The 16,142-nt window shown below is 40.7% G+C and overlaps 1 long non-coding RNA gene across 3 annotated transcripts; it reads right to left on the minus strand.

The window, feature by feature from the left end:
• Positions 1-3,958: 3,958 nt before the first annotated feature.
• On the minus strand, positions 3,959-15,469 carry LOC129068218 (uncharacterized). 3 transcript variants are annotated; one of them, XR_008528916.1, is made up of 5 exons: positions 15,359-15,469; positions 11,733-11,855; positions 10,275-10,340; positions 5,833-6,047; positions 3,959-5,620 (listed from the first exon to the last, which is right to left on the minus strand). It is a non-coding gene; the product is annotated as an uncharacterized LOC129068218 (long non-coding RNA). The 3 variants fall into 3 exon arrangements; XR_008528914.1 differs by lacking the exon at positions 5,833-6,047; XR_008528915.1 differs by lacking the exons at positions 5,833-6,047; positions 15,359-15,469 and adding an exon at positions 15,220-15,314.
• Between the last annotated feature and the right edge of the window lie 673 nt (positions 15,470-16,142).

Below are 16,142 nucleotides of genomic sequence, written 5' to 3' on the forward strand. Positions count from 1 at the left end.
GTTGACATGCTTTCCCGTCACCCTCATGCGTAACCTGTCACCAAGTCCTTGCACGTCTAGCACCTTAGTATCTCCCATCAATCCACTGACAGCCCTTCTTCCCTGGCCTCTCTCTTGGGTCAGGTGCCTCTTCTCTCTCACCTGGACGATGACTTGCAAAAATCACCCTCCTCGTCTCTCACCGTCCAATCTCGCTGGCCTCCAATGCACCTCCCATGCCACCACCAAAAGGGACATCCCTAAAACGTGGACCTGATTGGGCGAAGGTAAAATGCAGCGTGGGCTTCCCAGGCATTCGAAAGGCCCCTCCGCAGCTTGGCGCCCCCTGGCTTGCTCTCCCCCACCTCTGCACACACTCCTTCTCCTCTCAGTCTGCGTGCCGACCGCCAACGCACGGCGCCCGCCCTTGTCTTTGGTCTTTGCTCCCTGTCCAGCACACTCTTCCTTCAGGGCTCAACTCCAATGTCCCTCTCCTCTGGGAAGCCTTCCTTGGCCTTGCCCAGACCTCTGTTAGGGGTGGCTCCCCTGTGGTCCCACAGCGCCTGGCCTTTCCCTCATGCCACGCTGTGATGAATGGGTCTGTTTATGCCTCGGTCTGTATAGTAGATGCGAAGCGCCAAGCACCACAAAGGCCAACTGCATGCTGTTCACCATTTTCTCTCCAGGTCTGAGCCCAACACCCACTTTGTTAAATTCAAGGAATATGTCATATTCGTGTTTGCTTCCTTGGATTTATTGCAATGTTAAACACAGTAGGTATGCACAAATAGTAAAATGGAACATTCTATTGGTTAAAATCCAGTTCTGAGATTAATACCCTTAAACTTGCTACTTATAGCCATGTTCGGTGCCAAAATGTTCACGTGACATTTACAGATGACAGTAGACATCTATTTCTACCATATGTAGAAAAAATACATTGCTAAGAATAGGGTTGTGATACCAGGATCTGTAAATTGAATTTCCAGAACTGGGGACATGCATCTTCAAGTTGGCAGTGTGTGCTTTGGAGTCAAAAGATCCTCATTATCGCTTATGAGCAAGTCATTTCATCTTCCTGCGACTTGGCTGCTTCATGTGAAAAGCAAGTCTTCTCCAGCTTCAAAAGGCTGCAAGTGGAAGTGGCCTGCTATTTTTATGCATTGGGTTTGAAAGGTGTTTTGAATAATAAGGCTCCTGGAAAAAATAGTCTGCTAATGTGTCTTGCAACTGACTCTTTAGTATGCTCACACATAAAGTTTATAGATGACACGTGGGTGAAGGAAATTGAGCACTGAGTTGTTCTAAAAACATTTTATGGAGAAAATATATCTAAACAATTATGGACAAAATTATAAAGGCCAGTACTTTGAAAGCACATACATAGAGTACAGCGCTCACGGCCGAGTCAGGAAGTCTAGTTGTAACCAACCTATGATTTGCAGTATTTGTACACATTTAAAAAAAAAACTGTCTAAAATTGCACCGCTTTCTTTTTATTTTTTAACTGCTAAACAGTATTACAAGATGATTCCACTCTGCTTGATCATGATATGTACTCAGAACTTTTTAAGTCACCGACCTAATGTAGCTCTTCCACAAAACACATTTCGTGTTGGCTTCCACATTGGCAAGGCCACAGAGCTGGGGGTACTGGAATCAGTATTACTACATATAAAATGCTGAGTATCTTAACTTTACCGTCTTTGTTACCAGTTTGATCACTCTATGATTTATATACAATTAAAGGAACTATAAGAGACCCTATGTAAGACCCTTTTCCAAGTTCCCAAGTTAAAGGGGCCTCAGTCATATTACAGCTTCCTATTTTAGCCACCTAAAATTAGATGCATATTTACAAAGGCTCTTAGCTCTCCTACTACCTTGAACAGCTTAAAAAAAAAATAAGGCACAGCAATATTTGTACTTTCTTAGGCTGCTCAAAATAGTTTTTTAGTTACGGCCATCAGATCTATATATAATCTTACAAATGTGTGCTTTATGTAACTTTTTATCTATATGTGATCTTGTAATTTTAACTTTGAAGTTCTGCAAAAGACCTTTAAGTTCTTCTGTTATTTTCAGGCTAAAATAAACTAAAATTTTATAAAATATGATAATCTTACAGATTATGTATTTAGGATACCAGAAAAGTATAAAATATCATATTCCTTACTAAACATAAAAATAAGACAGTAGTATTCTGTTGTGCGCGCGCGCACACACACACACACACACACACACACACACACACACCCTGTGCCTCTTCACCTAACTCCAAGCCCTACTACTAGAAGAGCATCCATTTATTCTTTCCCTCAAACCCACATATTTAAATCCAAATATTACTCCCGAGAACAGCAAGCCTCATTTATGGTGACTTCCTAAAACCAAGGAAGCTGCTAAGGACGCCCTGGGGCAGTGACATGTCCCTTTGCGGCCCTAGGCAATTCCAGCCACGCCAGATTCCAGGCCCCCTGCAACAAGCCATCCCCAGCCCCCCGCCCCCTTCCCAGCAGGTGTCGTCCTCCGCGGCTCCGATGTGCTCTTTCGAGGTTCACGTCTGCCTTGTCCTATGAGTCTCTCCCCTGAATTCTGAAGGTTCTCGCTTTCTGGCCAGGCAGAGTCATCGTAGTCCCTAATCGTTTCTTTTTACTTTTGCAGGCCCAACGGCCCAAGCAAAGCGCTACGAGGGCTGTGCTAAGACCGATGGAACTGCTCTTCCTTACTCTTAGGTTCCCAGTGCCTGGAAGTGGATACTGGCGGGCTTCAAGGGCTGCTTAATGATAAATGACGACCGGTAGAGAAAGCCTCCATGTGTATATTCTGTCTTCTCCTCAGGTCGTTTTTAAGGGCAAGGATTTTTATTATCTTATGTCATTTATATCACTAGGGTCACGACCATAATGGGCTAAAGATGAAACAATATTTAGAAGCACTGAAAGATGGGGATCCCCTGAGCTTAGTGCCTCATTCAAACAAGTTAAAGATTGATAACATTGACTTTATTGGAAGGGTCATTTAACCAGTTAGCCACATGCAATGTTTCTTAAATAAAAAATGGAGCTACATTTTCTGTGAGAGTTCTAAAGTCAATATATATGGTGAAAAATGAAAGTAAAAATTATCCTTGAGTATCCTTTCAGTGGGTCTCCCCCAAAATACAGCATACGTGGTTTTTGTACATACTTCACTATGTCTCAGTAAGTATAACGTAACAGTATGATTTCCACCAGGATTTGGAACAGAGCTGTTTCTGCCATTAAACATCCTGTGAAGTAGTTGTATTTTTTTAGGGGCCATGTTCTAGGGAAAAAAATACTTAATTTTTTTTTTCCTGTTCCTACTAAGGGTATATAGTTGAATTAAGTGAGCGGTAAACGCAACAGCACCGAACACAAATTGTGAAGATAATAAATTCATTCTACAAGTAAAAACTGCAGGGAAGATGATGGCAACAAAAGCTCGTCTCTCAATTCGGAAACGATCAGAACATATCCTTGAGTGTCCAGTCTTTATTAACACTTGGAAAATGCTCCAAAAATTTCTCCAAGGAACCTGTTAGCTTTGCGACATCTTTTCTATAGTATATGTTTACACTGATTCCTTTACATAGAAATTGTTTGCCACCTCCTCACCCCCAAAAAGCAGCAATTTTTGAAGACACAGTTCCCTAAAAATAAGAAAATATCTAGGTTGTGGAAAATTGGTTTTTGATAGTTGGCTACAAGCTATTTACAATAGTCTGCATGCTTTAAAATCCTAAACAAATCCAGTTAAAGCAAAAACACCACAAAAATGTCGATGTCCTCTGTGTTCCCTTCCACACACACAAAAATCAATTCTAGCCTTAAAAAAAACACTCTATGTAATTATCATATGAACCACAATTGCATTCCTGGGCATTTATCCCAGGAAAATGAAAACTTATATTCACACAAAAACCTGTACACGAATGTTTATAGCAGTTTTATTTGTAATAATCAACAACTAGAAACAATCATGTCCCAACTGGTAAATAGTTAAACAAACCACGGGCCAATCATACCATGGGATACTACCCAAATATAAAAAAACCCAAAGTACTGTAAATGCAAGTTGAATCTCTATACAATTACACTGAATGAGAAAAGCCAACCCCATATGGTTACATACTATATGATGCCATTTATGTAACATTCTTGAAAACACAAAATTATAGAACTGGAGTGCAGACTAGTGGCTGCGAGGGTCAGGTGGAGGGGTGGGCAACGAGTGACTATGGGTGTAGAAGGGCGACATGAGGACTTCATTGTTGAAAAAAATTTTTTGTACTGATTCTTCTTAGGGGGTGAGGGGAGAGAGAGGGACACATTGATTTGTTGTACCACTAACTTACACATTCTTTGGTACACTCTTGCATGTGCCCTGACTGGGGATCGAACCCACAACCTTGCAGCATCGGGACAATGCTCTAACCAACTGAGCTACCTGGCCAGGGCGAGGAGTCCTTGTGGTGACCGAAGAAATGTTCTGCGCCTGTGTCGACGTCCCGGCTGTGCTACTGTCCTCTATATTGCAAGCTGTTACTATTGGGAGAAACTGGGTGAAAGGTACAAGGGATCTATCCTTTATTTAGTACAACTGCATGTGAAATATATAATTACTGCAAAATACAGAGTTTAATTAAAAATTAAAAAGAAATACTCTCCTCTAATAATTTGATTTCACCACACTGCTTAAGAACTCATCCCATTATTTTGATTCTCTGTAAATACTATAGAAGTGGAAGAAGTACAAACTGGATTCCTCACAACACTGTAACGCACATCAGTTTGCGCAGTGGCACCAGCGTCTGTGAACCATGCCCCCCCGCCCCACGTCCCTTGCTGAGGGCCACCTCCGGTCAGACACACCCCGTCACAGTGTTCGCAGAAGAACTCTCCTGCTTTCCCACGGCTGCCGCAAAGGCCACAGGACAGGATTTCACGATGGCAAGGCACCTCACACGGTTCAGTCCACTCCCATGGAAGGCATCTGAGAAAACTGGGTGTCAGCTTCCTTTACATAAATCAAATGTTTAAACACCTAACAAATGCTCTGCCAGTTAAGGTGATTGTTTTTTGTTTGCGAGTTGAGGTAATAGATTCGTTGAGGAGAAAATGTTCTATTCCAGAGGTACTAAATATAGAGAGTTAAAATGTGTGTGTGTGCGTGCGTGTGTATACATTTCAAGTCTTTTCTCTTCCCAGACTATAATATGGTCACATTAGAAAGTGACGTTAAATCTACTCAAATGATACTGAATTGCCAGAAGAAGGGGATTTTTCTGGAGACCTCTCTTTCAGGTATAAACATTCATCCAACCCAACAAAGACATTTTAGGGGAAAAAAATCAATACATAAGATTCATTTTTTTCCATATTTTGATTAAAACAGAAAATGTTTGGTAATACTCCACAATACTAAGCATTTAAAATTGATGATCGAGAAATGCATAACCTTCTTCTGAATGACAACTGAGAATTTTAATTGGAAAAATACTTCAGTCTATAAATAGGAACATCCAAAACATATTTAAACCACTTGAGCACTTGATTTTTCCATGTCCTTTGCATCTAGATTGAACAGACCACAGGAAATTTCAGACCGAGAGCTGAATCTAAAAGAAAAAAAATCCGTTTAGTTGTCATGATCATTGTCACCATCAGTCCCTAATATCCTACACTTTACCAACCGCACTTAACTTTGCCATGGTGCTTTATGCTTGGGAGAAGACAAATCACTGATCGATTATGTACACTAATTAAAAATGCTACCTTTAGGAGGCATTTTAATAACTTAGTACCAGAGGTATTTCTTCTAACTGCTTACTTTAAAACATCTTCGATAACACATTAGCCAGGATGCACTGAGCATCTGCAAACACTTGATGCTAGAGTCTACATAAACTATCAAATAGCCGCCCCTCCACAGTGGTGGTATTATTCTTCAACTGGTTGAGGTCACATGGAAAATAGAATTAGATGCTAATTTGTTCCTATATTAAGTTATCACAGGAAGTCCGACTAAACACAGTAAAATGAATTCTGCAAAAAAAAAATAATAATAATTAAGTAGATTGGTATGTACCACTGCAGAGTAAACTGTTTATCTTAATAGATAATAAATACAATAAATATTTTTCAAATGGACATTTTCTCCTTTTCAAAATATCAATGTCTTAACCAACCCAAGGCAATGACTTGCATGATTTAAAAACATTTACATAGTTTTTCCCTAAAGGAAAACAAGGGCAGATTTTTTTTTTTCAGGAAGAAAAAAGAAATGGAGAATGGTATAGTATCCAAAAAAGAATAATTTGTCCAGAAAAAAGCTTCACTGTATCTATGTATTCATTAAATTTAATTCACATAAATACTCCTATACATGTACTATGAAATGAACACATAGGTTTAAACTAAATGCTGGGGTCAAGAGGTACTGACTGCAATATATTTATTATTTTACTCCAAAATAAACTAAGTACAACAATATAGATGTTTTCCTTAGCATAGGTTTGTCTGAAGAAGCTATGCTTTATTTTAAAAAACTATTAAAAACTCTATCTCCATTTTTTTCCCGGAAGGCATATATATATGCCTTATTCATAGATAAATTCTATGGGTACTACATCGACTTAAAAAATTATAAAGCAAATTAATGGTTTAAGAATTTAGACTGTCAGTTTTATATACGATGGTGGTACATCCCTCATATTTCTATTTTCGAAGGTTCTTTTATAGAAGACGGGAAAGAATTTGGGGGCTGGGTGCTGCAGAAATGAAATCTTACAGCACTGAAAACCATGAAACCAGGATTTTATAAACCATCTGGTTTACTGCAGGACACAACTAAGCCAAGTGACAGCAACCCTCTATGTCCCAGCGTTAGGCAAATACTTGGGAAAAAATAAAATGGCAAATTTTTGTTCTAGAGGCCATCTCATTTTCCACTGAAGGATGTGTTTATATTTTTCACTTTATTGCAACCCTTCCAATGCCAAAGCTACACGAGAACGAGCGCTCATAAAGAGCCGTCTGAATTTTCTTGCAATTATAACTACTATTTAATTTCTAAAGGGATTTTACCTAGTGCTTTTTAATAAGATTTTATTATTATTAGTTATCATAAAACATGCCAGGTTCTCATGAAATATCAGTTTGACATCTTGTTCAAATACTTACTTTTCTGCTATATATTACTGGTATTGTTTACCCTATTTCTTCTTATCAAGTTAGATACGGAGATACTTATTCAGGCATAAAATCTTGAGGCTTCTTGATGGACTATAAAATAAAGCTATATCCTTTTTTGCTATCATTCCTGTTTGAACAGCCTTATGTATTGAGATCTTAATCCATAAAAAGGAGAGAATTACATTTTTAAAAGGGGGAGAAGAAGTCTGACAAAAATGAAAACACATACTGACACATACAATATCAGGACTTAAGTAAATTAATCTTCATTCCCACTGAAAGCAATCTGATGTCCAGGGACGGGGAATTATTCTACCATAAAATACGGCACATTAAATACCACAATAACCCATCTGAAATGTCTTAAGGTAATTATGATGTCATCTACCAATGACTGTACATATAGTTATATTTTAATATTCATCACTGAAGGTCTTAGGCAAAATGTGTTGAAATTGTAAAAATATTAAGTGGGTTACAGATCAGATCGAGCAAATCAGTAGCTATCCTATGACTTAAAAGTACCGGTCCAAATAAGATTTGAAAAAGAATCACTAAAAGCAAGGGCGAAATATTGGGACCCTGGTTCTCACAAACGACACTATCACTCCTGATGGTCGGCATATAACACTCGTTATCTCCACCAGCTAGTGGAAAAGAATGAAAAGGTTCTTGCAACCAGCTAAAAAGAAAGTCTTTACCATGCTCCTTGAAAAAGCTCATTTTCACATTACTCAGGCTTCATTATGCTAAATCAATATTCGTTTAGTCACTGGGGTTATTGACATATTTTAAAATAAAAGTATACCCTTCAGCTACTGCACTCATTACAGGTAATTTGTCTTGTCAGAGAGCAGGGAATATTATCCTAGTCTTTCAGGGGCTGACAGCCCATGGAAATACCTCCCCATGGTTACAACTGTAAATAATTTTAAGGTAAAATATTGAAAAATCAATGGCTGTTTCCTGCAATCTGTCACAAACAAATCAATCATAATCTGTACTGCCAGAGAGTGTGATGTGAAGGAGACGGGAGCAGATGTAACTCTTGGCTGGAATCTCTCATTTCAAAATCGCTTCACATAATGGTGTCATCATTTAAACACTTAACAGTCAGTGCAACTGCCACTGTAACATCTAGTTGGACAAAACCACAAGGAGGGGGAGGAGAAAATGCCATCACTATTATGGCAACAAACATTTAATTTAAATGGTTGCTGCATTAGGAAATTTCAGCTGTAAACAGTTTTACCTGCCCGCTTCCCGAGTTCTGAATTAATCAAGGCTGCTTTTCTATGTACTAGTGCTTAATAAATTAGCCCATGACTCAAAATCTTACCCTCTAAAGCACGTACGTCTTTCATTTTAAAAGTCCAATATGGAGAATAAAATTTGGAATTAATAAATAAAACATTTGACATGTAGAATAGCCATAATTCTATCTACATAACAAAGACAAAAACAGTGTCATAGATGTCAAGATTATACTTTTAAAATAGGTTTAAAGGTTTCAGTTGCCCAGTTATTAAATTTTATATTTTCCTTCTATTAATAAATATTACATTTCAACTTTGTAATATTGCAGCATATTTTAAGGTGACCAGCAAGACCTACTAGCCAATTCAAAAAGACCCTTGCATTCTATATAAAGCTATTCCATACACTGGTATTTTACAAACGGGAGTAATAACCCAAGTACATGAAGTGTAAAAGTTGGTCAAGGTCATAATACTGAATTGCTTTGCAAATGTAAACTGCTTTCTAAGTAATCACTGTGATATAACCATTTTTTTTAGGCTACATTTTAATGGCACTCTCAGCTCTTACAACCTCTACCTAGGCATGAATAAAAGAATCTGAGATTGGTGTATTTCCCCTTTCCTGTTGTGTTAACCAAAAACATCATTTCATTCAAAGATCAAAGAGGATTTCCTGAAGGTTTTTGTTTTTAAATGTATACTAGCTCCTTTAATGGAAGAAATTGATTTTAGTTACATTGCTTACCAATTTCCTCATTATGTAATTAGACATCACGACGCCCTTTATTGTTCTACTAATATCTTTCCATAGACATAAGACAGGGAGTAGGTATTTTTGATGACCAGAAAAGTATATCATTTTTCTTAAAAGTGAAAAAATATATAAACACCATCACTCAATTTAACCCTTCATGAACATTTTTAGATGTAGTACCTAGTCCTTTATAAAAGGGTTTTATGTTTTCAAATTAACCTGTATATTCAGTATGGTAACATAGTATGAGAAGACAGGAGCTTTCCCTATGGATACAAATTGAACACGGTATTTGTTCTTCAGGAATCTCAGACTCATTCTTTAACACCAGCATTAGGTTCTTGAAAATGAAAGAGCATGCGAATAAATTATCAAAGATATCATCCAGAATAATACAGAGTTCTGCATTCCCTGTGAATCCCTGCAACAGCTGCAAAGTAAGCAGCAGGCCAACCTAGTGAGAGGAAAAGGAAAGTGTTACCCGTAGCCTGGGATTACGCAAAATATGGAAAGGGGCTTAGAGCTGCGAACTAGGGCAAGAACCCATGGGCGTGCGCTCCTCGCCCGCAGGGCACTAGAGCAGCCCAGGCAGGGCGGCTGACTCCTTGGCACAGCTCTGGAACCAGCTGTCAAGCACCCAGTCTCCCACTCAGAGTGTGGTGGCGGCAGCAGGCAACCAGCGCAGAGAGAGCCTTCCCGCAGATAAGGCGACAAAGGCGGGGAGGGAAATGGAGGCACACAAGCACCCTGCTGTAAGCGCCCACATCAATGACAAACTAAAAGGGCAGCTACCAGAGCTGTGCAGGCCGCCACCACAGTTCGGACTCTCAGAAAGACGCTATTTTAAGGGTGCTGAGTAGGCCTCGATGAGACTTCTCGGCTCTCCCAACACAACCCACGGCCCTGGGAGAAGCGGCTCAAAACTCAGCACAGAAAAAAATCAGGTCATTTTCATATCTCAAATGTAAAGAAATTGCTGTCTACTAGATAAAGTTCTTATATGTAATAAGGGCTTAGGATTATAGAGGAAAGTATTCTTGGAAAAAAAGAAAAAGATAGTATTACCTCCCTATCTTCAGAATCTCCTCCTTCCAAGAGCCAGTACAGTAGCTCCATTATGAACTGTAGAGTCTTAAAAAGAAAAACAGCAATAGTTAGCTTCATCTTTCCTACCACTTCCATCCTTCATGGAATTACAATTTAATTACCAATACTTCAATTGATTTTATTCCTGAATTCTACATTTCTCAAAGAGTATACTCTAGCTGTTTCCACTAGAGAACATTTAGTACAACCTTCTCAATTAATCAACCATAACTTATTACTGCTGAAAGCACATGTTTTCTTCATATTGTCAAAAGAGTGGGGAACCTCCCGCCTACCACACACACACACCCTTTTATATAAAAGGAGTCTTAGTTTTAATATGTTTGAATATCATTAATATACGTGATGTATTAAACTTTATAATACATTTTGGCTGATGGCAAATATAAAACTCAGCCAATTCACATACACGTTTAGATTTTTCCTATATTTATCCTTAGGAGGAAAAAAAACCCAATCCTTTTATCTTTTAAATTCTACAATTTCACACTTGGCTAAAACAATACAGAAAACAAAACAAAACAAAAAACTAACCTTAAAGGCAAACAAAGAGAAATCAAGAATTCTCACTGCTTAACATTTTCTTTATATATTTGTGTTGTGCATTTTCTAACTTGTTGTAATGCATCAACTCTTGGTCATATATGAAACCCCACCTCCATCAGACCTAAGCACTGACAGGGGAACACAAGTGTGTTTTTTAAATACAATTATATATTACTTTGTACTACGTAAAAAATCACTTTCATGCCTTTGAAAGTATTCACAGAGAAGCATTTGTTCTATTGCAGGCTCTACTAACTATAGAAGCCTTCTGTAAAATCAGCTTTTTTTTGGTCACACAACCACCTCTTTTTACTTAACAAAATGTTCTCTATCACCAAATCCAGTTCTCTGCTCTCCTCACTACATGACACAAATATTTTGCAAAATAATTTCTTCTCATAGCTTTTCTAATCTGCTTGCATTCAGCAGCCCCTATTTTGATGAAAAATGGTAAGTTTTACACACAACTGTGTATGCTTTGTTTTTTAAAGAGTTTGGTACTCACGACAGGAGCTGATACACCCATTAAATTAATTCTGAAAAGAACTGGGTAATGAAAATAATCAAAAACTGTAATTTGGTATAATTCTATTTTTTATAAAATATAACCTTAGTCTTTTTATGAAAAGCACTTTTATATATGTCACTATCTAATGATATTAAAAATAAATTATTCAGAGTATTTCCATGAATCAAAAATTTTGCTACTCACTGAACCTTTGTTTAATGCATTAGTACAATTATATAATCAAAGGCCTCAAGTGATATTCTGTACTTAGTCTCTAATAGCAATAGAAGTACTTTGGTAAATCCAACACTGATGCTATCTGGGGTTTACTCCACACACAAGCACACTGTGTAGACACTCACTTGCGGATCAGTCCCGGGATGTGCAAGGACAAGGTTCAGCCAGCATTTGGTGGAACCCCATAATTCGAGAGTCAACTTAGCTGAAAACATCCAAATGTATTATGGAAGCATCATACTTATCACCTGCACAGAAAACAGAGATGGTTCTGTTTAGGGAAACACAGAAGACTAGTTAAATACTTTTGGGATATTAGATATGAATATCGAATCTAATTTTCTCCAAAGAATCACTTCGTATTATGGCAAATAAACAAATAAAGGCCCTATCAAGGTGTGGAATATCATTAGCTCGAGAAAAGGCTGGAAAAATGAATTAGGTAAATGACAACTGCAAGAGAAAATTATATTCCCTTCTCCTGAACAAATGTTAAGTGCATCCTTACTAATAAAGACTTAAATTCAAACTCCATTAGAATATACTGGTTTTCAATTTTGAAGCATCTAAGTTAATTTGTCAAGCTAAATTGGTGGTTAGGTATACTCTGGCTATAAAAATACTGCAGATTTATGCAGAAATAAGTCATAAGAATCACACTTTGGAATAGTGCTATAAAAGCAAACCAGGGTCATTACTGAATAAGAAAAAAAATTCCAAGATTTTACATCTTCTTAGCATTGCATCAACTGCTATTCTATTAAGAACAATTACCCTCTATAAAACAGCTAATAATTGTACCCAAAAATGTTAAAAATTCAGGAGCCAACAAAATGTAGAAACTGAAGGGAAATATACAAAGACATTGAGATATTACCACACAAAACAGGCTGGGCTATCTCAGAGTTAAAACATTATTCCAAAATATAATACTATTTTCATAATCTACAATTCACTCAGGATTACACAATTCATTTACTTGCATGTTATCAACTAAAGAACATTTAAATCTTTCCTAAGATTTCTATAATGTAAAAATAAATTAATAACTATTTGTTAGTAATAAAAATGAAGGATAGGTAATTAGCTCATGTGCTCCTTTCTCATTCCTTTTAACACGGCATATCCCGTTTTAAAATAATACATGGAAACAGCATGGGGAGGCTGGTCTTAGCTGCCAGAAAAAAATTCCGATGGGGGAGTTGGGGGACAAGTAAAGCAATTATCCTTAAAATTAATACTCTTGTTTTAATTTCAGCAAACAAATCTAAATAAGTCTTTCTTTGATTTCAGTTTACCATGTAATTCTAGCCAGCTAATTACCCTTGGAGTCACGAATGAGCTGTGACTCTACACCTGGCTTCTCCGATCATGTATGCCCATGGCCTCCTCCACTTTCATTTCCTCTTTCTCCAATGAGTTTTCACATTAAACAAAAACACTCACACATCTTACATACACACTGATAGACAGCCAGCTTCCAGGAAATCATGATCTACAAAGAGAGGGGGGAAGTCTTAATGCAATACTTATGTTAAAGGGTATTAGGTTCTGGGTAAGCCAAGGGTAATATGATCAACAGCATCCGTCTTGCTATTGTTTTTGCATTCAGAGATTTCAAGTCAAGGACAGTAACATTAATTTAGTGGTCACCCTCAGTTTATGTTTCAGATCCTTAAACTATTAAGAGGCTAAATGTACTATCTTTACTTGCTCATCAATTCAAATCTACAGGATAATATTTTGGAGAAAACAAGATCGTTTGTTTTCTCTCTCTGGAAATAAAAACAAGGCATTCCATAAGCAATGTACCTAAGTACCTGATGATATGAAAAAAAGAAATGGCTTTAGATCATTAAAACAATGTTTTCCCAAAAAATGAAGCGGCATAAATGTCTGATATATTTACTTTTTTATTCCTGTCTCTACGCATTAAGCACACTTTCCTCTACAGATTTATTCCAAACACTAATAAACATTTGCCTAATACACTGCTCTAAGCTTTTATTTCAAAATTAGTACCCATTATTCCACCGAGATAGAGCACAAAGAAGGCCGATAAAGGCACTCCCAAAAGCCACAAGTAGCATTAGCACATGCCAGAACACTTCACATTAAACTCCCATTTCTCGCTAAAACTTCTGTTGCCAAAGTGCTCACAAAATCTGAACGCTCCAAGACAGTTTTCGAGTGCAATTACATTCTCCAAAAGCAAAACTATACAAAAATATGTGGCCCTTCTTGTGTCACCATTTTATAGACAACACTTTCTCAGGATCGTAATTAAGATAACGAGGCACACCTGTGTCCACATTCGCTGGAAGGACAGCCTTATCAATCATAATCCCTTAAGTACACTCCGAAACAGCGAAGTGATACGACGGAAGCAATCTGTTGCCTCTGCCAGCGCCGCTGTTGTGTCTCCCTCAAGAATGATGAGATCTTCAAAAGACAGCAGACCTACTTTCACGAGTCTTCAAAGTTTTCACTGTAAACAGTTATTACGCTAAATAAACAGGAATAACCTCTTTTTGCGCCTGACTTAAACAATGACAACTGTACAGCCAAAACTCGAAGAGCAAGCTCTACGGCCATGTCTGAGCCACACAATTATGGATCTTATTTTTAACAGCTTTAAATCTGAAGAGTTTCGTATGCCTAACTGGATCGGTGCAGACATGAAGAACCAGTAAATCCTCAGGGAGCTGCAAAATGAGGACGTTTAAAGTCCGGCGTGAAAAACGATCAGGACATTCCTAGCGATGCCTAATTAAGTTTAAAATGTTCAGAAAAATAAAATGCAATAGTCAGCTCCCCTACCACCACCCTCCAAATAAGTCATCCTGGTAACATGAAATAAGGGGGAAGTAGCTCCCACCTCTGCTGGGGGAGGAAGCTTCCGTGACAACAGCCCAAGGAAACTACTACTAACAAGTACGCAGGGTCCCACCACGGAAAAGCTGATGAATAAATGGGGGAAACCGGGAACGGGGGAGGGTAACGTACTGTCACCCCTACCAAGATAAAAAGTGAAAACCTCGTGTTTACCGGCAAACAACGTGCAAGCTTTCGCCCGAAGACGGAGACACCCGCCAGATGCTACCCGAATCCCTTCCGCCTGCTAATGACCCGCTCTTCCCTTCCGTGCACGAGCCCCGGTCCACGGCCGGCGCCGCGCGGCCGCGGCCAGCCGAGCCGCGGAGCCATCCGTGTGCCAATAAAGCAGAAAATAGAGACATCCTTAAGAAATGAGTCTTAAATTTGACGTAGAGCGGAGGTGACAACCACAGCAGCAGAACCATAAATTCTAAATGCTTCCATATCTTTCGGGATTCTCTCCAGGCCCTGACACCCTGAAGGAGACAGTAAAAGAAGAGCGGGAGGGGGTGGGGGAGGGGGCGAGCCTAGCGGCCCGAAGTAGCAGCAGGATGTAATGAGGACGTCTGTGTGACAGACTCAGATTCTCGGCGGCACAAACCTCCGTGGCTCCGTTTCGGAAGTCGGCATCCCGGACGAGAGCCGAGAGGGCGCAGCCGCCGCGCGTGGAGGGAGGGGACCCACGCGCGCCCGCCCGGGGTCTGTGACACCAGGGGAGGCCCGCCCCCAACTCACGCGGCCCCGGCCCGCGGGGTGCTCGGCGGCGCTCCGCCGCGTCTAGCCGGCGCAAGAGGGGACGCGGATGCGGCTCCAGGGGCGGAAAGCCCGGGCGCGACGGGGTGGGGGAACAGGCGGGATGGGGGCGCAGGCTCACCTCTCCTTCGCGTCGCGGGAGCGCGGGCCGAGGACGCTCCCTCGTGGCCGACGCGAGCCCCCGGCGGGCGGCGCGCGCGGGCCGCTACCGACCGTTACCGCGAGGGGCTGAGACGGCGGCGGGCGGAGCCGGGGGCGGTCGCTCAGGGGCGGAGGGGCCGCGAGAGGCGGGGGCGAAGAGAGCAGGGCGGGGACGCTCCGAGGCCCTCCCTGCGACCACCTGGGCCTAGCTGCTCCCGGAAGGACGCTGCCCCTTGGCTGCCCGAGAGGCCGCCGCTGGCCGGTTCCACGCTCCCTCCTCGTCAGGCTGTCCGGGCCGCTCGGCCTAGCCTCAGTCTTGGCTGGCTGGCAGCCACCTCAGCCGGGCTGAGCCCGCCACCGACGCGAACGGCTTCCCGTCTCCATGACAATAGGGCGCTGACGCCCCGCCCCGCCCCGCCCCCTCGGCGCTGCGACTCGGAGGGAGGCGGGCTCACGTCTTCGGGGATGGTGTCAGTGGAGGCCACCGTCCAATTAGAGGTGAAGGCAGGGAGAAAGGGCCGCGGGGATCGAAAAGGTCCCGGAGAATAGCGCTCGAGGGGCGGAGCCTGAGGAAGCTGACGGAGGGGAGGAGCCAGCGCGCGTGCGCTAAGTCGCCCCTCGGAGAGTGTGCGTGTGTGCCGAGTGGGTTTGAGTGCCGGGGCTGGAGGTCAAGAAATAAGTGTGTCCTGCCCATCAAAATCATTGCGGGGCACTTTGTGTATAGGCGTGCTTCGGCTTGCGTGTGACCCCATTATAAAAGGCCA

The sequence above is a fragment of the Pteronotus mesoamericanus genome, unplaced genomic scaffold (assembly GCF_021234165.1).
Source record: "Pteronotus mesoamericanus isolate MK-2021 breed Mesoamerican mustached bat unplaced genomic scaffold, CSHL_Meso_final contig_202, whole genome shotgun sequence".
Lineage (NCBI taxonomy): Eukaryota > Metazoa > Chordata > Mammalia > Chiroptera > Mormoopidae > Pteronotus > Pteronotus mesoamericanus.